At 41.2% G+C, this 23,860-nt stretch overlaps 1 long non-coding RNA gene across 2 annotated transcripts in view; it reads left to right on the forward strand.

Annotated features, from left to right (window-relative positions):
- The window catches only part of LOC141585004 (uncharacterized), a 227,767-nt gene extending 205,405 nt beyond the window's left edge, over positions 1-22,362 (forward strand). For both annotated transcript variants that reach the window (XR_012518286.1, XR_012518287.1), the window contains exons 6-7: positions 18,145-18,283; positions 22,133-22,362. This is a non-coding gene — a long non-coding RNA (uncharacterized LOC141585004). The remainder of the gene's footprint in view (positions 1-18,144; positions 18,284-22,132) is intronic.
- The last annotated feature ends 1,498 nt before the right edge of the window (positions 22,363-23,860 follow it).

Genomic DNA, 23,860 nt, shown 5'->3' on the forward strand with positions numbered 1-23,860 from the left:
CAACAAGCTTGACTCTGCAAAGCACTGTTTTGCTTGCCACCTGCTTCCTTAGTCCACCTCTGCCACTGCATGGCTGCAGATTGTAGGACAGGCCGAGGGTGAAGGGTCATCCTTCTTTCCTTTTGTTTCCCGTTCTTGTCCTTCAGCCCTAGCAAAGCTTCTTCCTCCCACGGTCACAATAGTTCCATCCAGCAGCAGCAGTTGAATCCAGGTTGCAATTTTCTAGCACTCATGGAATTAGTCTCCTCGCATCCTTTAGAGATGTCAGCAGCAGTCAGTTGATATGTTTTTTGCAGGGTCTTGGGGTACTTCTTGAGCTCATGGAGCTGATCCTTCAATCTCAGAGGAACCAATGCCAGTCAAACAGCTGCCCTTTCAGAGGGTTTTAGTTTCAGTCCATGGTGCCTCAATGCTGAGCTTCCAAGTTTTCATAAATCTGACTTCTTCTCTCTGTTCTTCCACGGATTGGTAGCGGCTTCCTGCACCTGCTAGCTTCCTGCTACCTTTTCTTTCTGCCTTTTGTTTTTTTCAATACCTTAGTTACCAATTTTTATTATCTTCTCTCTGTTAAAACAGCTTGTGGTTTCTGTATTCTGATTGAGCTCTGATTCATAGAATATGTGAAGTTCTTTCTTTCAACAAGCAAGTGGACCAGATGCTGTATGTTTGAATCACTTCATCATACTTGTGTGCTTCTCGATTTGAATTTTTAAAAGTTCAGTTTAATGATATGTCCTTTTACTAAAAGTTATACTTAAACAGCTAAATGAAATTTGCTTCTGCGTTTGTTATCTGGATTCAACTTTGAGAATGAACTGATTGTTATTATTATTATTTTATATAGCCTTTGCTACTAATTCTGTTATCTTGGGGGCAAATGTTTCTCTGTGCCTCATTTTCTCCTCATTGTACTGGGAGAAGAGTGTTTGCCATCAGGTGACCTTTACAACGCCTTCAGACAGGTGAACTATAGGTCGTATTATCGTCTGGCTAGGGACAAAAGGACTCATAGATGAGAACTTCTCTGAAGTGCTGACATTTTAAATGTTTGTTTGATGGACAAGTTTGGTTTCTGAAATATCAAACTTACCTCCTTGAATTCTTAAGCAGAGTATGCTAAGTATATTTATAATTTTTATTAACTCAGGGTTATAATTTTTACCCTTAAAGTCTGTTCAGCCTTAAATACATCTTTCTTTTTAGGGATCATTGGCAGGTGGAGGGACACATCCCTATAAACAAAATTGTCCCAGACTAATCATAATGTGGAAGGTAATGAGACAACAGCATCAGCTAAGGTTTACAGTTACTGAACTCTTACTAAATGCCAGGTGCTTTTTCAGGTCCTTTACATACATCATCTCATTTATTCCTACAGCAACCCTAAAACTGAGGTACTACTATGATATGGCTCGGCTCTGAGTCTCCATGTGTCTCCACTCAAATCTCATGTAGCCTTGTAATCCCCACATGTCGAGGGAAGGACCTGGCGAGAGGTGATTGGCTCATGTGGGCAGTTTCCCCCATGCTGTTTCTGTGATCGTGAGTGGGTTATCAGGAGACCTGATGGTAAAAAAGCGTTTGGCAGTTCCCTATTCCCTCTCTCCCTATTCCCTCTTCCCCTTCACCTTCCTCCATGATTGTAAGTTTCCTGAGGCCTCCCTAGCCATGTGGAACTGTGAGTCAATTAAACCTTCTTCCTTTATAAATTACCCAGTCTTGGGCAGTCCTTTAGAGCAGTGTGAAAATGGACTAATACATATGGTTATCTCCACTTTACCAATGAAGGGACAAGAAACTAAATTACTTCCCAAGGTTCCATGGCAAAAATAGACAGAGCCAGAATTAAAGTCAGTCTGATTCCAAAACCCACCCTTCCAATTCACTATTTTTGCAATTTTTTTAAATGTATACATTCATTTGGGAAACAAGTTTGGGACTGACCATGTGAAGGTCATTGTACTCAGAAGTGTGGGAATTACCAAAAGGAGTGAGACACAGCCTTGCCTTCAAGGAATCTATAATCCATTAAGTACTAAAGTACTGACTATAATACTAAGTCATATGTAAAAAGTGTCCTGAGGGGGTAAAGTGCCTCTCAGGAGCACCCCAAAGAGTGGGCAACACAGCCTGGCGAGATCAGGGAAGTCTGTGATGGGTAGGTAGAAGTTGGCCACAACCCTGAAAGAATGTGGGGCTGAGGATATAAAGAAGGGCAGGAGAAGAGGGGCAGGCTGTGGGGAGGTCCACTTGGGAGAGCTGGGAGCAGAGAGGTGGGTAGGGTAAGTTGAGACCAGGTTGCTTGGAAACAAGCTGATTCTTCAGAGACCCTGCCCATTCACTTTACATTCTTTGCCATGTGCAAGAGCTTTGAAGTCATCCAAACTTAACATTAAAACCTAAAATACTGAAGATGAATAAGAATCTGTAAGCAGCCTTTAGTATGTGCCAGGCATTGGTCTAAGCAGTTTCGTCTTTTTATCAACCTTAGAAAACAGGTTGATATAGTTTGGCTGGGCCCCGCTCAAATCTCATCTTGAATTACAGCTCTCAAAATCCCCATGTGTCATGGGTGGGACCTGGTGGGAGGTAATTGAAGCATGGTGGGTTTTTTCCATGCCGTTCTTGTGATAATGAGTAAGTCTCACAAGATCTGATGGTTTGATAAAGAGGACTTCTCTTCCACAAGCTTTCTTGCCTGCCGCCATGTAAGACATGACTGCTCTTCCTTTGCCTTACATCATGATTGTGAGACCTCCCCAGCCATGTGGAACTCTGAGTCTGTTAAACCTCTTTCCTTTATAAATTTCCAACTCAGGAATGTCTTCATTAGCAGCATGAGAATGGACTAATACACAGGTACTATTATTATCTCCATTTACATTGGGGAAAGTGAGGCACAGAGTGGTTAAGTAACTTTAGCTATTATGTGTGGCTAAGCCAGAATTTAAACTCAGGCTGTCTGACTCTGGAGTCTGATGGTCTTAGTCACTATTATAAAATGCTTTAAGAAAGAAAAATAATGAAAAAAAGTAAACATCGTCTGAAATTTTCTCCTGAAGCAAATGGTGCTTAGAAGGCTCCTACTCTGGGCGCTGCCCCTACCTCAGCCCTGTCCAGCCTGTGAGGTCTCTTCTCTCTGGGAAGGTGAGCCAGAGCCTTGCCAGGTGTGGACTTGCCTGTTTTCCCAGAGGGACCGCATGGCTTTGAAGGTGGGACAGTGTCTTACCCCCCAGGACATGCACACGAAACATCATTAGAACAACTGTGTTCTCTCTAGGAAGAGACAAGCATCTCTTGGTTGCACTCAGCTCTCTATTAGAAAACAAAAGATGTTTTCTGTAATATGATTTTGGACTTTTCACCCAAGTTGGTCAGTCCTTTCAAGATCCAAAGCTGTCTGTGACTCTTTTCTTTATGTTAACTGGTCTGGCAGGATTCTGATTTTAGTAAAAAAAAAAAAAATCAGTTTGCCTTTTCTGGATGCCTGATGGAAATGAGACAAGTGCAAATGAAAGAAGATTTACTTGCAAGGAAAAAGGAATCAATGCAAACCACAGCCTCATTATCGAAGTTTAAAGACTCTGGTGGAACAATGGAGGATGTTTAGTCTTTTCTCAGCGACTCAGACTTGTTTCTCATTTCCTGAGATGTCTCTGGAATGGAATTAAGATACAGCATACTTCATAAAACCAAATTGAACAGAAATTAATCTTCTTTATGATTCTGAATGTAATTTAGGATTTGTACAACACCATGGTGCCCATATTATGAACATTATATAGTTTAACAAAAACTAGTCTGATTATTTGAATTTTCTGGGTGTTTAGATTCTAGGTAAATAAGAGTACATCATGTTCAGAGTTTGCATAGAACTTGTGGCCATTAAAACCTAAATTTTATGATAATAAGAATAAAAAAGGAAATTGTCTTTCATAAGCATTATATAGACTTGGAAAGAAATCTAGAGATTCCTTAACCTTGGAATCCTTTATTTTCTAGGCTTACATAGGAAATAGTGTTTGGCTAAGCCTGAGGGACCTGAGTCTTAGGACTCCCAGCCCAGCGTTCTTTCTGGGCATCTAAATATATCTGACTCAAAATATATAAGGGTAAGGATAAGATCCATCCTTATCCTTGGCTTTGGCTTTGCTTGGCTTTGATATTGGCTTGTTCTAAATGGGATAGATGACCTGTCTGAGGCAACTAAAGATTGAGAGTCAATATCCACTCTATGTCCTTCACTCTTGCATCTTCCCCACTCCCCACAAACATCATACTGAAAAAGTTAAAAAGTGTGTTGGTATCAGACACAATGGTACTTATATTGGAATCAGGAGTTACAAAGACATTTGCATTTTGCTTTGGCCATATGTTATGGTAAAAATATAAGGTTTTAGTGCTTACTTTGCATCTGTAACTTGACTCTAAATCTAAATTTAATTTTCCTTCATTGAACTAAATAAGCAGTATTTTTTGGTAAAGTTAATTTAATGCATCTTACTAGAAAAGCAATTAAGAGCACCTTTAGCCATGCTGATGTAAACACTAGAGGCTCGTAAAATACACTGCTGGTTATCCATGCTTGGTATTACCTGGAGATGAGAAGGTTGTTCATGAAGTGTTTTAGACACTTGTGCAAATCATTTGCCTTCACCAGGGTTCATGACAGTTCTGCCTTTCCCATAAAATCCTGCTGAGCAGCCAGTAAAGCTACTGAGAGGATCCAGGGCAATGCAAATGCTGCCTCCCAGCACGATTTTTTTTTTTTTCTAATTTATAGCCATTGCTCTCAGTCTTATCAAGTGGAAGAACAGCCCAAAGGGTCTTCCTTTTCTCTCCCAGTTCAAGCAAAGGCAGCATTAAGGTTCACAGTGAGAAATTTTATTTTGTATTATGTAGTTCTACTTGAAGCTTAGATCCCATAATACTCTTCTTCTGGGTGTTATTTTACCTACCAGCCTGCTGATCTGGTATTATATGAATTCAAGCTCTAGTCAGAAGGGAGGTGATTTAAGGAGACTGAACTGGCCTGACCTGCAGTATCAGTCAATTAGTTGGTTCTGGTGGGCCTGAGACAGACTTTTAGTGTCTTCTTAGTGCTCAGAGGAACTGCAGCAACTTGAGAAGTTTATTAATTTAATAGCAATTTCACCATCGCTTTGGCTTTAGGCCAGTCCATTCATCCCTCTTAAGTACCCAAGTGTGGTTTTTCTCTCCAGCATCTAATTGTTGCATGGTCATCTGAAAAGGTCAATAGCTGGTGAGTCCAAGGAAAATGTGATCAAGGTTAAAGTGCTGCAACTTTGCCATTGTTAACTGAGGAAAGAAAGCAGGAGAGCAAATGATCAATGAAAACAGAACTGTATTTGGATAAAAGCAAGGCAAGAAGTATTATGTGAAAAGGCAAGTTCAAGACCCAGAGTGGGATTGACTGGGAAACTTGGGTTGTATTAGTTAAGTTATTTGGTTGCAAGTAGCAGAAAGTGAGTAGTTATGCAAAAATAAATAAAAAAAAATAACTTTAATTTAAAAATATTGATTGGATACTGGAGTATCTCATTAGCATTCAAGAAAATTGCTTGAGAATTGCCCCTACAGAACCAAGCCCAATGACTCTCTGTTTCTCAGTATTTGTTTTATTTGTGATATGTTCCGAATGGCTTAAATTGGGGCAGATGACCACCCCATGGTCAGGTGATCCATCAGCCATGGCAAGGGTGCAGTAAGATCTCACAATTTAGATTTGACTGCTGAGGGACCACCTCTGGACTCAGGGTAGATGCCAGAGAATCTGGGAAGCTATCCTGCAAATTGTTTAAGACAGATCTTTCTTTGTGGGCTTGAGCAATGAGTATTCACAGTACTTTCTGGAAACGTTTTCCATCTGGGCAGCAGGGGCTGGAAGAAAAGCCTGAGAGTCAGTTTCCATGATAAAGCATTGCCATCTGCCAGCTTTGTAACTCCAGCTTTACTGTGCCTCACTTTCCTTATCTGTAAAATATCTACCCTACTTGCCTTACAGAGGCATTCTGAGGAAGAAAGGAGGTAATAGGTGTGAAGTGTAACTTGTAGCACGTGCAGACAGGCCTAAGCCTTGGTATGGTGCAATTCTGTAAGCACTGCTACTGATCTGGGCTGTCCAGTCTGGGCAGCTGAATTCTGCCTTCACTTGGCAGTGGGGTCTACCTAATTGAGATACCTGTCTGGAAAAAATCCTGAAAGGATGCCTTCCTTTGAGAATTTATGTAGAGAAAATATTTTCCTCAGATCAGAATGATTGCACCTAAGCTATGGAGCGAGAACCATATTGAGTTTACTAACGAGTACCTTCAGTGTGACGGTAATGAGTAACTTCTGCCATGTGCAGTGGGTTTCTTCCCATTAAGGAGGTGAGGCAGGATTTCTGATTTGGTCCAGCTTGTCTCCTTTTCTGCTTTCATTCATCTGATTCACTGGTGCTCTCTTCTTGTATCCAATGCCATGTTTGAGTGACCTTTTTTCACAGTAGGGCTTCCAATTACAGCCTCGGAGAGTTTTCAATTTCTTCATTTCACTCTTCAAAGTCTGGCCTTGTGATAGACTCCTTACCAACTTCTTCTATTTTTCCAGCTGCTTCTGTTCTTAGCTGCACTGGACTTTGGAGGTTCTTGCTTCTTTGATGTGCTGTATGGAATGTGTGTTGCTGATGACTAATTGTTCTGGGTGTAACTTCTCTGGGCGACGTCCAGTTCTCTATCCCCCCCTGCAAAATAAGCCAACTCTGATTTATATGTCTGCGAATCGAGCTGTGGAGGTGGTTGTGGAGGGGAGTTGGAGTTGAAATGCTGTTGGAAACAGTACAGTTGGCTATGGCTTCCAAGCTCAAGAGCGAGTCAAATGTTGGCTGCTGCTCAGGGTCAAAATTTGGGCAGAGGAGCAGAATTAGGTCTTGTGCTATACAAATATGATTCTAATGAGACTCCATCAGTTCTCATTACTGGCTAAGTGGAAGACCATGAAGATGGTTTCAAAGTTGGGAAGATGCAACTCTGGACCTTCTCCAGGGCTTCAGTGGTATCTCTCAAAGTTGTTCGTGCAGGAGTTCATACTCTGCCCTTTGGGGACTGGACAACTCACCTCCAGATGGAGGCAAAGAATTTAGAAGATGCTTCCTCTGAAAATCCCCCCTGGCTTTTGCATTTAATCATTTCTGACCCAGTGGCATTTTAATCACAATGCCACCTTTGAGAGCTTTCAGGGCCTTACAGAGGATTGGTGCAGCAGGCTGCCCTGGCATGCTCGCATGCATGTGGAACAAACAGCATTGACAGGTGAAAGAAATGGGATTGTGGCACATTTTTTACTGGTTTCCTGCTTCACTACCTTTCAGCATTTCCCTAGGTAAATTTCATTCTTCACTTCACACCACTTCTGGTGACCAAATGTTGTCACTTGACATGGAGCTTTGAGTCAGGCCCAAACCAAGGAAAGGGCAGAGAGAAGGGCATAGGTGCAATGGTGATGAAGGCAACAGCCGAAAAGCCATTCTGTTACTAGGACTCTTGTCTTAGTGGAAAAAAGATAACACTAAAGCCCTTAAACGGAATGTTTTCAAGACAGTTTTAATGCCACTTCCTCCCAAGTACATCCTTCCTTTTCAATTTCTACAGGTTGACACTCTGCATTCTGGAAGGCTGAATATAGGAAGAAAATAGCAAACGTGGATACCCTTTCAAAAAATGATTTGAGTATATTTATTTTTTGGTTTGTTTTCCAAAGACTTTCTGATTAGGGCTTATGCATATTTTAGTCTTAGATGGGTACGGTCTAGCTATTTAAGAATCATCTCTGTGTTTCTAGAATAAGAACAGATATCAGACAGAGGCCAGAAAAACATCCTAGTCAGGACAGACTAGGTTATGCTGCGAAAACAAAGTCCCTTGAATCTCAGCAGTTTGCTAGAACAAAGGTCTATATTTTGTCCAAGCTATGTATCTGTCATGGGTCAGCTGAACTCACTTCCATGTTGCCTTCATGCTGGGGCCTAGGCTGATGGATCAGCATCTATTGGAAGCATTCCTGGCGTTGTTACAGAGGAAAAAGAAGCATAAAAAACCACTCACTGGCTTTTAATGCTTCTGGTCATAAGTGATGTATGTTCTTCCTGCTTGAATTCCATTGATGAACACAAGCTACATGGCCACACCTGATTTCCACAGGATATGTTTTATCCTCTTGCAGGAGAACTACCACAGAGAAGGCCTCTGGAATATTTTACAAGATTATGATAATACAATATACCGTGCTCAAGTTTACAAAATATTTAGCGTGTGATAAAGATATCCTTCAAATTATTAAAGGAAAGGCTAAAACAAATGGTCCTGGGGAAGTTGGTAGTTTGGAAAAATGAAATAAAATGAGGTTGTTATTGCATCTCACGCTGACAAATAGAATGGATTCCAGCTAAAAAATAAAAAGAAATATAGATCAGTAACTTACAATATTGGATGTCAAATGCTTCTTATATATAAAACCAAAGGTGGAAACTATATATAAAGGCTAAGACTAGCAGAGCTTATTATAGAAAAATAAAATCCTTTAGTAAGTTAAATATATATATATATGTATATATATATATATGTATATATATATATATATAAATAGAACTAAAAGGTAACAACAAAAGGGATAAAAATATTTTTCAATTTAAATAGCAAACAGTCAATACTTTTATTGATAGAGGAAGTCTTACTCATTAGAAAGATAAAGAGGTTGAGTTGAATAGGTTTTTGTTTTTGGATCAGATTTCCTTTTAACCATGTGGAGTCCAGGTGGGCTCTTCTCTCATTTTGGTGAAGATCCTCTGCTTCCCCCTGGGTTCAGGCTGCATTTTGCAGGCTTCCCACATGACATCCTATGTGGTCAGAAGCAAGAGACCATTACCTCAGTCCCTATCCTGCATAGGTAAGGTTGGATCTCTACAGGCTTCTGCAGGAGCAGGCCAAGGACTTCCAAAATGTAATCTCATCTACTCACATCTCACCGCTGTCTCCACTGCCACCATCACCTCCCCTGAGCCATTGCAGTCCCTTCCAAACAGCTTTTCTAATCCTATTCCTGCCTCCCAGAAGGCAACCTCCTGACAGCAGTAAATCAACTCTTAGCACTACTCTTCTTAAAACTCTCCAGTGGCTTTCGGGCGCACATAAAATAAAATCTGACCTTTACCTTGGTTTACAAGGTCCTGTGTGAGCAGGCCCCTCCTAACTCGCTGATTCATGGCACCCTGTGTGCACTCTTTAGGCTGTAGCCCTGCAGACTTTCTCTCCCTTGCATCAAATGCAGCATGCTTGTTTCTGCCTCTGGGGCACTGCCCTTTCTCTCCTGGGTCCCCTCTGCCCAGGAGGCTCCTCCCTGCATCAGAATCCTTCTCTGACCATGTTATTTGAGCACCAGCCTCTACCCCCATCACTCTTGAGCTCCTTGTACTACTTCGTATTCTTTACAGCAGGTACTGCTTATTCAGTATTATTTGTATGTGGTTTGTTGACATTCTCCTCCTACACTAAGAAAAGCTTTGTGAGAACAGGACCTTGTCCATCCCCACGTTTACCACTGCATTTCCAGTTTCTGGGGCATAGAAGGTACTCAAGAAATATTCATGAAATGGATGCATTCCTTAGAGGATAGTATCTGTTTAACGGATTTTCTTTTGCTGTTATTGACAGCACAACCTCCTCCCTGGCAGGGAGAGAGGGGGAAGGGGGCAAATCAGGCAGAAAAGTACATCTTTGCTACAGCCAGAAACTGATGCTTCTGTTTATTGTCTTATGCTATCAGCCTCTAAAAAAGATGTTTTATAGGGCATGATACTGTATCTCCAACAAGAATGCAAGTTCTATTTCACAGGTGCCTGAAACACAAAGGGTCCTAGTTACTTTTCCAAGGTGTCATGTTTTCTTTTGGCTCAAGCTCATACCCAGAAACCTGAATAAAATCTGTACTGGACAGCCTGGGAGTTGTCAAAACTCCCCAACTTATAAGCAAGCAGACCACAACACATGAGAAGGAAGCCTTTCAGAAAAGCTAAACATCTAATAGATAAACTCCAAGAAGCTAAAATTCCGCAATTTCACACCATCGCAAATAAGGCATCTGTTTAGCATAATGAGAAAAATATGGAATATGTGTCCAAATAACCTAGATCGGAATAATAGTTTTAGCACCAAGAAAAGCAGGGTGAATAGAAAAAATCATTTCAGTTTTCTAATGCCTTGACATGGCGGCCATGGAAACACACGGCTTAGGGGGCATCACTGGTCTTCTCTATCCCATGGGTGCTGCTCTTCTGTGTCATCCCAGCCAACCTTCCCTAAGGCTCCTCCCAGTCAGTGACCCAGCACAATGTGAGAGTGAGGCAGGCCCATTCTAGATACACACAAGAGGACTCTCCTAAGCCTCGCTGCACCTTTCTTGGACATGCTGTGCAGCCACAGGCTCGCTCTTCCTAGTGGGACTGTCTTCCTTCCCCACCTCCCTCAGAGGGGTCAGACATGCACCAGGTCTGGAGGATCTCTTTGTTTACTCCTGACCTTTTCCCCAATGAATCAGGATAGTATCTATTTAACAGATTTTCTTTTGCACGTCTAATGTCATCTTGAGCATATGCTGCTTGGTAGACCCAAACCAGTGCACTTGGTTTTCTCATACGGAAAGTATCGTCCATGGTCTGGGTGGGTATTACCAAACCCTCGGATACATTGTCATTTGAATGGAATGGATAAAATTTGTCTTCCCAGTCATCATAAAACTGTATTGTTGTTAGGATTAGAAAATGAGGTCTGCAAAATTGCTGAATGTGGCATTGGGCATGTAACTGGCAGTCAGTAAAGGATAGCTTGATCTGAATAAATGTCCAGGCAAGTTGCTACATGAGGAAAGGCTGCTCTGCCTTGAGGTGCTATATCATTCTAAAGGGTGACCAAATGTGTGGATGTTTAGGTACTACCAAGTTGGAGGCTATGTATTTTTTCGTTTCAAATTATTTCATATTATAGGGGAAAAAATCAGAACTTCTCGGAGGTGTTTAGACTTTTTTTATAGTTTAGCATTAATTCTGTGTAGAGGAGAGAGCTCTGTATCATTTTCGATGCTTAGGGCTTCAACAGGTATTAATGGTTCCTGTCCTTTCTCTTCCCGTGACTGGTCCCTTGGCTACCATGACCAGCAGTCTCTGTTCTTCTGGATCAGCTGCCACTTCCTTGTGCCTTCTCACTGTGGGTACTTTTGATAGTATTGGGCAGATGAGATGGTGAGTCTCAAAGTCCCACGGTGGCTGGAGCCATGATCAGAATGTTTCTAAGGGAGCCCCAGCTCTGCCACGGAGATGTGTGAGCAGAGCCCATGCTTCTTTTGCATTTATTCTCTCTGTTTTCATTCTGTGCCGCTGCAGACCCTAATGTCCTAGGGCGTGGGGTGGATGGTCCTTCTCAGAGAATGGCTCCAAGTAACCTCATCTCTGATGCCAGACAGCAGTCATGGGGGATGTCTGAATCCTGATCCCCACCTCCCCTCCAGACATTGCCTGAGCACACCCTTCCTCAGGGGAGCAGTCCCTATTTTTCACAGTCTAGGAGGGGCTTGCCAAAACCTGATTCATTCCTCAGGCAATAGATGAAATTTGTCACCTCAATCAACATAATGCTTGGTGACAAGTACAGCGTCAAGAGTTTCTCTTTAATACATGTGAAAGTTCTATATACATTTTAGGTATCTTTGAGCCTTTTTTTCATTGAACTTTAATGGAATTAGATGCATTCTTGCCATTTTCAAAAACTATTCTTAATAACTATTCTTAATCATTATTTTTTGAAAAGGGACGGAGCATTGCAAACAGGAAAGAAAATAAAAGGATAGTGGAGAAACAGAAATTTGGCATGGCAGTTTTAGAAAAGTAAAGGAGACATAGTAGGAGAAAAAATTCCAAGACTTACTTCCTGCAGAAGGCAGGGGACCAGTGGGAAGGCTGCTATGATAATCCAGGAAAGAGACAGGACACCAGGGTGGCAGCAGCAGTGGCAGTGATAAGCAATGATAAGATGGAAATCCAACAGCATTGTTCACAGATCAGACATGAGTTGTGATGACAAGAGAGGCACCAAGGATGATTCAAAAAATTTTTGGCTTACGTGACTGAAAGGATGGGCTTACCATTTCCTGAGATGGGACGGTGGAGCAGCATAGTGGGGGCAAGTGAGCATGAAGAGTTGGGTTTTGTAGGTGTTCAGTTTGAGTTTGAGATGCCCACTTAATAGTAATCTGAGTGGGAGTGTTGAAAAGGCAGGCACATACATGAAAATATGTATCATTTATATGCAGTTTGAGAGAAAAAGCCAGCCCTAAGGTATATATTTCAGAACAGCATACAGATGGTGTTTAAACATATCTATCTATCTATCTAGTCTATCTAGAGGGAGAGAGATTGCTTTACTTTAAGAAATCCTGGGTGTCTAGACTGGGCAACTGGAGGGATAGTGGCTATACACCTCTGTTTACCTGTTATCTTGCTTTTCAGAGTGAGTTCTGTTCTGCTTGGTTTTAATGTTTGGAAAGTTTTGTTTTAGTATTCCAAGTGGCCCTACACCCATCATTTAGTGTATGTTATGTTGTGAATGTGTTATCTCTGAACACCATTCCCAGGACCATTCTCTGGTTGGGGCAAATAGGACAGAGCTTGAGCCAAGGGTCAGTTGTCCTTTGACTGGCATTCCTTAGCATTTTAAAAACAGTGCTGTTAAGATATATTCACATACCAGGCAATTCACTCAAAGTGTACAGTTTATGTTTTTTTTGATTATTCATAGGCTATGCAAACATTACAACAGTCAATTTTAGAACAATTCCATCATCTCCAAGAGAAACTCAATGGCCTTTAGCTGTCACTCCCTATCCCCCACCCTGCCCTCAGCCGTAGACAACCATTAATCTACTCTCTGCCTCATGGAGTTTCCTGTTCTGGACATTTCACAGGAAGAGAATCATGCAACACGTGGTGCTTTGTGACTGTGTCTTTCACTCAGAATGTTTTCAAGTTCTTTCACATCAGAGCAGGTATTATTACTTCAGCCATTTCTTACAGCTGAATATTCTAATGTAGGGATATACCATATTTTATTGATCCATTTATCATGTGATGGACATTTGGGTTGTCTGCCTTTTGGGCCTTATGGTAATCCTGCTATCAACGTTATATACAAGTTTTTGTGTGGACATATCCCTCAGTGTGTTCAGAATCTGCCTGAAACCCCTGACCATATCAAGGGAAGAAAAAGCAGAAAGGCGTTGGATGTGGTCCGGTAACCTCACATTTACCTTGTGAAGGGAAGGAGTTTCAGTTCCGCATAGGACCCACAATCTCTTATTTGTTTTACTAGAAAGACATTCTTCGTTTTACTTCTACTCTGTACCCACCATTTTCTCCCAGCTGCTAAGAAAAAGGAAGAAGACAGGGCAAAATTCAAGAACCTGTGTAATTGAACCATCTCTAATACTCAACCTAAACCTCCCTCTAATCACTGAACCCCTCATTCACTCCCATTTATACCCTCCATATTGTTTTAATGTTTCTCTTTCCCCTGGATGCCTGTGAGTATTTCAGATAAGTGTAACTGATCACCTACTCTTTCTGCTTACTCCTCCCCTGCTAGAGACTTGGCCACCTGCCTTAATTCCTTCAGCACATGCTCAAGGGGTCCCCTGTGTTTGCAGCTCCAGGCATAACTCTGCTGCCAAAGCAAAAAGAACACAGCTGCTTCTCAGCTTTCCAGGCCATTGGGAGGGGGTTGTAGCCTTGGACTTTAGGTCTCACCCAAAGTGCAGTTCAGCCTTAATGAATATGCAGGTCTTTATCAGATCTTCACTGTGGCTTGTGCCCAAGCCATGTCCCACAATGCTGGGTTTGTGAACCAGGTGACCTCTTAGGGGGCTTGGAGACGTGGCTTCTTGCAAAGAGCTGGCCCAGGACCTCCGGGATTTGACCTCCCTTCACCTACTGTTCAGTACTGCAGTAGCTATGGGTTCCTAATCCCTGCAGGTCTTCTACATTTCTCAAAAGCCCACAGAGGCAATGGTGTGCTGGGGCCAGTTTATACCAATCAGCTCCCGAGAGCTGACTGTGGCATCTCTTCCCAACTCTGTGGTCAGGGGCATCATATTGGCGGCTTGAAATTGGCTATGGTGAGTTTTTACACTGTAGGAATTGGCAAGTGCTAGGAATCAGGCCTCTTTTTCACCTGGAGAGGAAAAAACTGCACACTGGTCTCTGATACTCTGGTGTGGCAATAAGCTGTCTCTCTGTTTTTGATAGGCACATTGGTGTCTGGCGAATAAAAAGTGGAAATAGGATTGAGAATATGGAGCAAGTATAACCCCTCAAAAGTGTTAAATCTTCCCCAAAGAGTTCCTGCTGCCTCTCTCCCTCCATCTCTTCCTTCTTCTTTTTTCCTTCCTTCCTTTCCTTTTGTTTCTTTTTCTTTACTCAGATGCTTTATTACTAACCAACAAGCTCTGTTTTCCCATAAACCAGCCAGAATAAACAATTAAAATGTTACATAGACTTCTCCCTCCCTTGCTGGCTCCTTATTTCCCTCCCTTCCCTTCCACCCTCTGCCTTCCCTTCCTTCCTTCATTGCTTCCTTCCTTCCCATCATGTGCCAGGCACTGCGTTGAGCTCTGGGATATGAAGATGTGTGAGTTTAACCTCTGATCACATCACTTCTCACAGGTCTCTTCTCATGCTCTTATGTATTTGCTCACAAACTTCCTCCCATCTTCTGCACTACTGGGTCTCTAAGATGTTCTTTGGGAGTCTACCCTTTGCAACCTTTGGTGAGTCATGCAGGCAGCTTGATTTAGGCCATCCCGTGCATCCTAATAACACTGTCTCATGTGAATTAAATAGTTGATTTTTTAAAATCCTCTCTCACTAAATTGTCATCTTGTTGTGGGCAAGGACCGTGTCCTATTCATTCTAACAGGCTCAACACTGTGCCTGGCATCCACAGACGATGCATTTTGCTCACTTGAACTGAATGCTCAAGACCCTCAAAAAAGGGAGAAGAGAAATTTCATTTACAAAGCACATACTGTATGTCAATCACTATATGAGGCACTTTATGATGATGATGGCCACTACTTTACTGATGAAGAAACCAGACTCCCTCAGAGGTTGAGGAGTGTGCTAGAGGTCACACAGCCACCAAATGGCAACATTAAATTCAAACCTGGCCACTCCAAAGCCTACATTCTCCACATAATGATAGAGCATTCAAGACTGGTTGTAAGAAAGCATCAGGTAGCAGGCATCCCTTCCTGCACGTGTTCTTCAGTTCAGGTAGATAAGTATTGACTGTTAATTATGCATTATATACTGTGCTAAGTTCTAGAAGCACAAAAATAAATAAGACATGGCTCAGCCTAGGAAGGCAGGTAAGTGAAAACAATCATTAATTAAATCAGAGTGTCAGATATGGCACTGTGACGAATCTGACAGGAGAACCACCAACCTCAGCTGCTGGGCCACAGGAAATGCCACCAAAAATTGGTGCCAAGAGAGTGTCTCTGGGGACCTACAGGAGTCAGCCCGGTGAGTCAGAGGGGTAGAGTAAAGGGGTGGGCTTAGAGCCTCGTTGGTAACATGGAGACAATGATACTCTCTACCCCATAGGATTTTTGTGAGGATTAAATGAGTTATTCAAGAGCATAAAATAGTGCCTGACACATTGTACGTTCTCAGTATATTGTAGCAGCTGTTATCATTATTTATCTTAGATGAGCCAATAATTTGATGAAAAGCATCATTGAACTGTTCAGAATAAAGCAGAGATGAGAACATGGCTCCAGAGTGCATTTGCCCAGAATCCTGAATCCTGAATCCTCCCTACTTGCTGGCTGTCTGACTTGAACAAGCTGTTGAACCGTTCTGGCCTCCGATTTTGCCTCTGTACCTTCTCAGGGTTGTTGTAAGGATTGAGATAAAAGAGGTCATGTGCTTAGATCAGCACTTGGCAAACAGTAAATACTATCAGCTTGTTGGCTGTTACAGGGTACTGTGGAAGCATGGAGAAGGGTCACATGAACTAGACTGTCAGGGAAAGCTTCGCCCAGGAGCCAAAGCTTACCTGGGTATGGTAAGTACCATAAGGTGAGCCAGAGCTCACTGGGGTATGGAAAGTTAATGCGTAGGTTAACCAGTCTGGGGAAGCAGGGGCAGTCATCTGGACAGAATGACACTGTTAAAACTCAGAAATGTGGGGTGGTGCAGTGAGTCCTGAGAATCAGAAGCAGCTGAAAGATGTTGGAATATAGAGGGTGACAACCATGGGGCCAGCAGGTCTGGGGAATGGTGGTGCATATTGTAGGGTAAGCAAAGATATTGGAACTCGGTGCTGGAAACTGCGGCTCTGTATCACAAATCTGAAGGGAGTGCTCTTAACTTCTTTTTTACTGGGAATTCCCCAGAACATTGCTAATATGCTGTTGTTTGCCAACACATTCTGAGGCGCATGAGGCACATCTTCCAGTTGATGTTGGTACAATTCCTGTCCACCTGGACTGAAGGTGAGGTCTTCTAGAGACCGTTTGCCTTGCTTTGGCGAGTCATCAAGGACACTACTTTAAGTTTTCTGGTTATGGGTTTAGGAGTTACACTGGCGTGTAAATGCCAGCAACAAAGCTGCATAAACAGCTAGTAGTTCAAATTCTCCAGGGAGATTTGCCCTTTCCCCCATCAGCAATGTTCAGACATACAAACAAGTTTTCTTGCTGTCCTTTTTTGTAAGTTGTGTTCATTTCTCATTTAAATTTGCACTGAAGAATAGCTGCTTGGTATCCCAGCTTTATATAGGACTTCCTATTAGACTACCCATTTGGAGAATATCTTTCCTTTCTTATTAGTTATTTCTGTTTCGTAATTAATAGCACCTCAAGTTCAGTGGAAAAGAGTACTTAATTCCACGAATGGGTAGTCTCCTCAATACCTACTGATTTCCAAAACGAACGTCAATGCTGAGGTGATGTTTATTTAGTGTGTGTGAATCTATCCTTCTTGACCCACGAGATGCAGGATGTAGTCCTAAACACAGAAGCCACTCCCTACATATTCCAGACATAAAGCGTGTAGCGTAGAATTGAGAGTTTTCATGGAAGAGCTGAGGATGCAGAGATAAGGGCAGCTACTTGCTGGAGACCAGGGTTGATGATGATGGTGATCTTAGCCAGGACACCGGAGCAGGACGCTCTCAAAAGCTTGTAGAAATGGTTGCAATTCTCAAGCATCTTAGAGACGCTTCATCAATTTCCTCATTCTGCTGAGGCTGAGCAGGTGGTTCTTAGAGTTCTCTGGGAGCCACTGAGAATCTCCCTTCTGCTTCCACATCTGTCTGCATCCACCTCTGGAAAATCATAATGGTTTCTGCTTTCCAAATTTCCAGTGAGTTTCTCTCATTGGCAAACTCTAACCTGGATCCATGCTGGGAAGAAAATTCACAAAACCTGGTTGCCAGCTGTCGAGTGGCAGCAATGCTGAGTTGACAATGGATTAACCAATGCCTTTTTCCAAGAGCAGTTTATTACTATACTTTTTTTTTTTAAAGATGGTTGGTGAAGAGGAACAGGGGGCACATGCTATTTAAAGACCTCACTAGAACACATTTCTCCCATTTCGATTTTTGGCTCTTCTACCATCAATGATAGTTAATAGCGACCCACTAGGTCTGATTTAATGCTAATGAATTATAAAATTTATCTGTGTATGTTCATAAAAGCGCCATTCTGAGATTCTCCAAGATGTGTTAAAGTCTCCCACCTTTGGGCTTAGTCCCCAGCTGGCATGTGAGGGGTTGTGTGAGGAAGTGAGAGAGGGGACAGGAAAGGGTGCTGGTACTGGGACCTCACATGACCCCTGAGTGGCCAACAGGCAAAGTCAGCAGTGTCTCAGCATCTCCCTTCAATCAGCATTCATAAAGCAACCTCTATGTAGACAGGTTTGTGTTAGTCTCTTAAAGGATAGACATGACCACATGACCTTGACTTTCTGAGAATTTGTGAGTAAGTTGGGCAGATATATGAAGCAGTCCTGTTTCCATCTCCTGCCTCTTTTTCCAGGAGGATGCTCCTGGAAATGTGGGCCAGCCACAGAACCCTGTTTGTGCTGCAGACGCTGTGTGGGGAGGTTGTGCAATGCCCAAGGGAGGCTGGCACACTAGGAATGGAGAGACAGTCAGCCGGAGCCCAGTGAGAGCTGGTGAGTTTCTCCTGCCCCAGGCAGGAAATTCTGCACTATTTAGAAGTGTCACAGCAACCACTGAAAATATTAATCAGATTGTTTGCAAACACAATAAAGGAGGGAGGAGGAATATGACTGATCAGAAACACCTCTTAATAAGACAGCTGTAACGTCCTATTGCAAAAGCAGCTGGTCCCTGCCATGTCTAGGCACCAATATATTTCACATCATGTTAAGACCATAGAGGTAATCTGTACTAAGCCTCACTTATTATTTCTATGGTACTTATTTTAGTCAGTTGGGATTTTTCGACAACTACATTTACTTTGGATATTTATGAATAGGAGTTCATAGAAACAAACTCTGCTGCTTTTCTGTCTACCTGTTTTCTTAAGCACTTGTAGAAATAAGTAACCAAATTCTGTAGGAGGAGTTCTGAAAGCTGCATCCTTTGGGTCAAATCTAGTTTGCTACCTGTTCTGCAAATAAAGTCTTATTTACAAGCCATGATTCTTCATTTGCATATTGTCTATAATGACTTGCATGCTAAGTTGTGCAGTTGGGAGAGAAACATGTATGGCCTACAAAGCTTAAATATATTCCCTATGTAACCCTTTCAAGGAAAGAAAAAATGCTTTCCAGCCACTGCTGTTTAAGAATATAATTTCTTAGTGTAATAACTGCAGTTCAGAACAAATTTCCCTTTTAAAGGTTACCTTCCTAATCCCTCACTCTTTCTTGGCAAAAAGCATCTTTTGACATTGATTTTGACCAGACTTGGGTTCTAGCAACGAGCTTTCACGGACATCTAACAGCTGAACATAATTTAAAATAAATTTTTTGTATAGACTCCGCAATGATGCTTCCTCCAATGTGTGCAAGGTATTGAGAGTTAACCATGTTGAATTTTAACAGAAACCCACAAGGAGGGGAATCAGAGCAGTTCTAAACCAAAATCATGGTAGCAACACCACATGCAAATCCCATGCACATCACCTAGTCAGGACAGTGAGAATGCATTTCATGATAGGGAACATAGCTCCGAGTTATAATTAAGATAATTGATCATTTCAAATGTTTAGTCTTCCCTGCTTGATAAAAATAATAATGGGAGAGCTTACTAGCAGATGTGAAAGTTAATCATAAACTTCTGGCTTCCCATTTCCCAAGGACCAAGTGCGTCTTTCTAGTTGAGTGCAGCGGGGCTGTGTGATTCCAGTCTGCAGTCCTATTGTGCAGACCTCTTCTGAGAACACAAGAGCTCAATGGTCAGCTCAGTGCTGTCTCGTAGACAATGGCACCAAAGGGTATTTTGTTCAAGCATGGTAGACTCATGATTTCCCCGCATGGACCGGGCTTTCCTGTTTCTCTGACCCCATTTCCCACCTCTCTGACTCTGGCCCCTGTTTGCTACTTTCTTTCTAAATATCAGCTTGGCTCCCTAACCTGCCTCAGGTATCTGCTCAAATGTCCCCTTAACACAGAAGCCTTCCTTGATTGCAGTTTCTAACAGAGCACCCTGGCCCTTTACAGGCAAAAAGCTTTCCAACCCCTGCTGTTTAGGAACATAACTTCTCCAACGCACTCTATTCTCCTTAAATGCCTTCTATGTTTTTCATAGCATTTATTGCCATCTCCATGGTATATGCTTATTCATTTGTTTTGTGCTGCTTGTTTGTTCCATCGAGGGCAGACACTTTGACACTTAGATTTATTGACTGATGAATAACTGGCTTCCAGATCATATACCTGGCATACAGTAGGTATTTGGTAAACATTTTTAAATGGATAAATGTGTGTTTCTGTATGCAATGAAGCTCAGGGGACCAAAAGAGGCATCTTGTCTCATGCTTATTAAGCCTTCCAAACATACCTTACATCTCCATTTCATTAATGGCAGTGCAATGAGGTCATTGAGAACACATATTTTATTCACAAACACACCCAAGTTCAAGTCTTTACTCTGCCATTGAGCAACTATGTCTATAACTTAACCTCTCCAACCCTCAATGTCTTAACCTGTAAAATGAGTACAATAGTACTTATTTTATAGATTTGTTGAGATTACATGAGACGATAAAGTATTTACATATATAATCTGTATTTTAAAACATTATTTGCTGGGCTGGGTGGCTCACGCCTGTAATCACAGCACATTGGGAGGTCAAGGCGGGAGGATTGTTTGAGTTCAGGAGTTCGAGACCAGCCAGGGCAACACAGTGAGATCCTATCTCTACAAAACATTTTAAAAATGAGCTGGGCATGGTGGTCTGTGCCTGTAGTCCCAGATACTCAGGTGGGTGAGGTGGGGGGATCACTTGAGCTTGGCAGACAGAGGATGCAGTGAGTCGTGTTGGCATCACTCTACTCTAGCCTGGACAGCAGAGCGAGACCCTGTCTCAAAGAAAAGCAAACAAAAACAGAAACAAAAAACACTGTGACTAATGCCTGTAATCCCAGCCCTCTGGGAGTCTGAGGAAGGCTCATTGCTTGAGCCTCAGAGTTCCAGATGTGTATGGGCAACATGGCAAAACCCCATCTCTACAAAAAATACAAAAATTATTCAGGTGTGGTGATCCTCAAGTTTTAAAGATTTCCCTTATGAAACATGGTACTTGGGGGGACTGAGGTGGGAGAATTACCTGAGCCGGGAGATGGAGGTTGCAGTGAGCTAAGATGGCGCCACTGCATTCCAGCCTGGGTCATAGAGGGAGAACCCCTCTCAAAAAGCAAAAACAAAAACAAAACAAAACACATTATCTTTGTTATTTCACAAAATTCAATAATGCACAAATATCAGTTCGACTGTCATCTGAGTACTGAATCTGGGCTGATATTAAATAATCAGTCAGGAAAATATTGAATATAATATTGATATTGAATAATAATCAGGAAAAATACTTTTTCTACTTCTTTCCCATTTCTATACTGGACGAATTTTCTGAAAAGCTGAATAATATTGGAGATATTGGATATCTTTGTCATGTTTCTAATGTTAACTGCTAAGACAGAACTTCTACTGTGATTTCAGAAAAAATACTTAACCTGATTATATGATAGATTGAAAGTGAAATTATTATAAGGATAGAAGAAAACTGAAAATGAGTTCCATTGAGGGGTTATGAGTTTGGTATTTTTGTTTTACATATACTGTTTAAAGTGTATTTAGTCAAATCAATCTGTCTTTTCCTTTATGGCTTTAAGGTTTTGTACCACTCATAAAAAGGATTTCCCCACTCAAAGATCATTAGTACATTAATACAGTATTTTCTTCTAAAATTGTTATGGTGATTTTTTACATTTAAATCTTAGATATGTCTAGAATTTATTCTGATACATGATTTTTTTCTGAAATAGCTGTCCATGTATCCATAATTAAATAATTCACTTTCCTACTACTGTAGTGTTGATAATTTATACTATCATTAATACTCTTAAATAACTAGTAGAGTTAATCTCCTTCTTTTAAGGTTTTTCAGAAATTTCATGATTTTTCTCAGATGTTAATTTCAGTTGTAAATGAGCCTTTTGATAGTTTATTCACTATCATATAAAGCTTATTAAAAATTTTCTCATCATTACAACATTGAATCTATGAACAAGATAACTACTTCTTTTTATTTGGCTACTCTTATGCCCTTTGGTCAAATTTTAAAATTCTAGAAATATACATGTTATTAAGTTTATTCTTAGATATTTTATAATGTTTTCAGATATTATTATAAATGAGGTGTTGTTTTCCATTATATTTTTATAACTAGCTATTATTTGACATAGAAAAACTTTTGATAAACTTACTAAGTTCTCTTTTTGCCAATAATATACTTCTTTTCATTTATTCTTTTTTTAAAATTTGTTTGTTTTTAGAGACTGGGACCCACTGTGTTACTCAGGCTGATCTCAAACTCCTGGCCTCAAATGATCCTCCCACCTTGGCCTCCCAAAGTGCTGGAATTGCAGGTGTGAGCCAATCATTTATTCTTTTGAGTTCTTTAGGTATGGGAAAAATACTTTTTCTACTTCTTTCCCATTTCTATACTGGACAACATTTTCTGAAAAGCTGAATAATACTGGAGATATTGGATATCTTTGTCATGTTCTTAATGTGAATGAGAATTTTTCTACCATCTTATCATTAGGCACGAGGTTCTTTATGCCTACTTTACTAAGATTTTGTATCTTAAAAAGTCGGGTGTATACATGCATACATATATATATAATTTATGTAATTTATATATTTATTTTTAAGAGACAAGGTCTTGCTCTGTCACCCAGGCTGGAGTGCAGTGATGTAATGATATCTCATTGCAATCTGGAACTCCTAGGCTCAAGGGATCCTTCCACCTCAGCTTCCTGAGTAGCTAGAACTACAGGCATGCGTCACCAGGCCTGGCTAATTTTTTGTGAAGACAGGATCTCGCTATATTGCTCAGGCTGGTCTCAAACTCCTGGCCTCAAGTGATCCTCCTGCCTTGGCCTCCCAAAGAGCTGGGATTATAGGTATGAACCACCACACCCAGCCAGGAATATATTTTTAATCTTGTCAAATGCTTTTATAGCATGTAGAGCCTTGAACTTTTTTATTATTTTCTTAATATTATTTTCTTGACTTATAAATGTGGTAAGTATACATATATTTCTTAGCTTTGAACCATTTTTGCATTCTAGAATCTCTTGACTTGGTTATGGTGTAATACTCTTTAATACGCTAGCCAATTATAGTTGCTAAAAATCACACTTAGGATTTTAATGTCAATATTCAGAAATGAGCTTGGTCTTTTCTTTTTAGACTCTATTTAGGTCAGATTTATGTACAAGTATTATGCTGACTTTGCAGAACAAGCCTTTCTCTTCATTGCCTTTTTTCCCCCATGCAATCTTGGAACATTTAAATAGTATTGAAATTAATCATTCCTCAAAAGTTTTAAGGATTTCCCTTATGAAACATGGTACTTTTAGGCAATTTAGGATTTTGGTGAGTTTCTCAATGTATTCCATAGTTATCAGACCGTGTTTTCTCTCTCCTCAGGGTTCAGCTTTGGTGATTTTTTTTCTCCAAAAAAAGTATTTGATTTCAGATTTGTTTGCTTTCAATGTTGCAAAGACTTTGTTAGGTACCTTCTTTCTCATTCCTCAGATTTCTACTGATGGAAGAGAATAAATGAGTGGGATATTGCTGACTGCTCTGTCACCCTTGCTGTCTCTCCCCAAGGGAGGGGGAATGACTTGTCTGGCTGGTGAAACTGGGAGCTTAGCTGAATGCGAGTGGCCTGGCTTTATCTCTTTCAAAGGAGCTGCTCCTCAGAATTCACATGCTTCCTTTGCTTGGAGAAGAGTGGCCTGGCCCTGTGGGACCTGACAGTGGATTAGACAGTTTTTTATCCAGGTTCTCTGGAGTGTTGGGAAGCTCACTGGGTTGCAATTCTAAGTCTTGTATTCCAATCAGCTTAACAACAACAGCGCTGACTTTTGATCTTTATTGATTTAATGCTTCTCTCTTAGTTCTCCGTAGTTACTCACTTGGGAGGAGGTTTTATTTGTTAGCACCTTCAAACCCTTAATATTGACTTTAATAGATAATGAAGGACTGGCTTA

Source organism: Saimiri boliviensis, chromosome 7 (genome assembly GCF_048565385.1).
Source record: "Saimiri boliviensis isolate mSaiBol1 chromosome 7, mSaiBol1.pri, whole genome shotgun sequence".
Classification (NCBI taxonomy): domain Eukaryota; kingdom Metazoa; phylum Chordata; class Mammalia; order Primates; family Cebidae; genus Saimiri; species Saimiri boliviensis.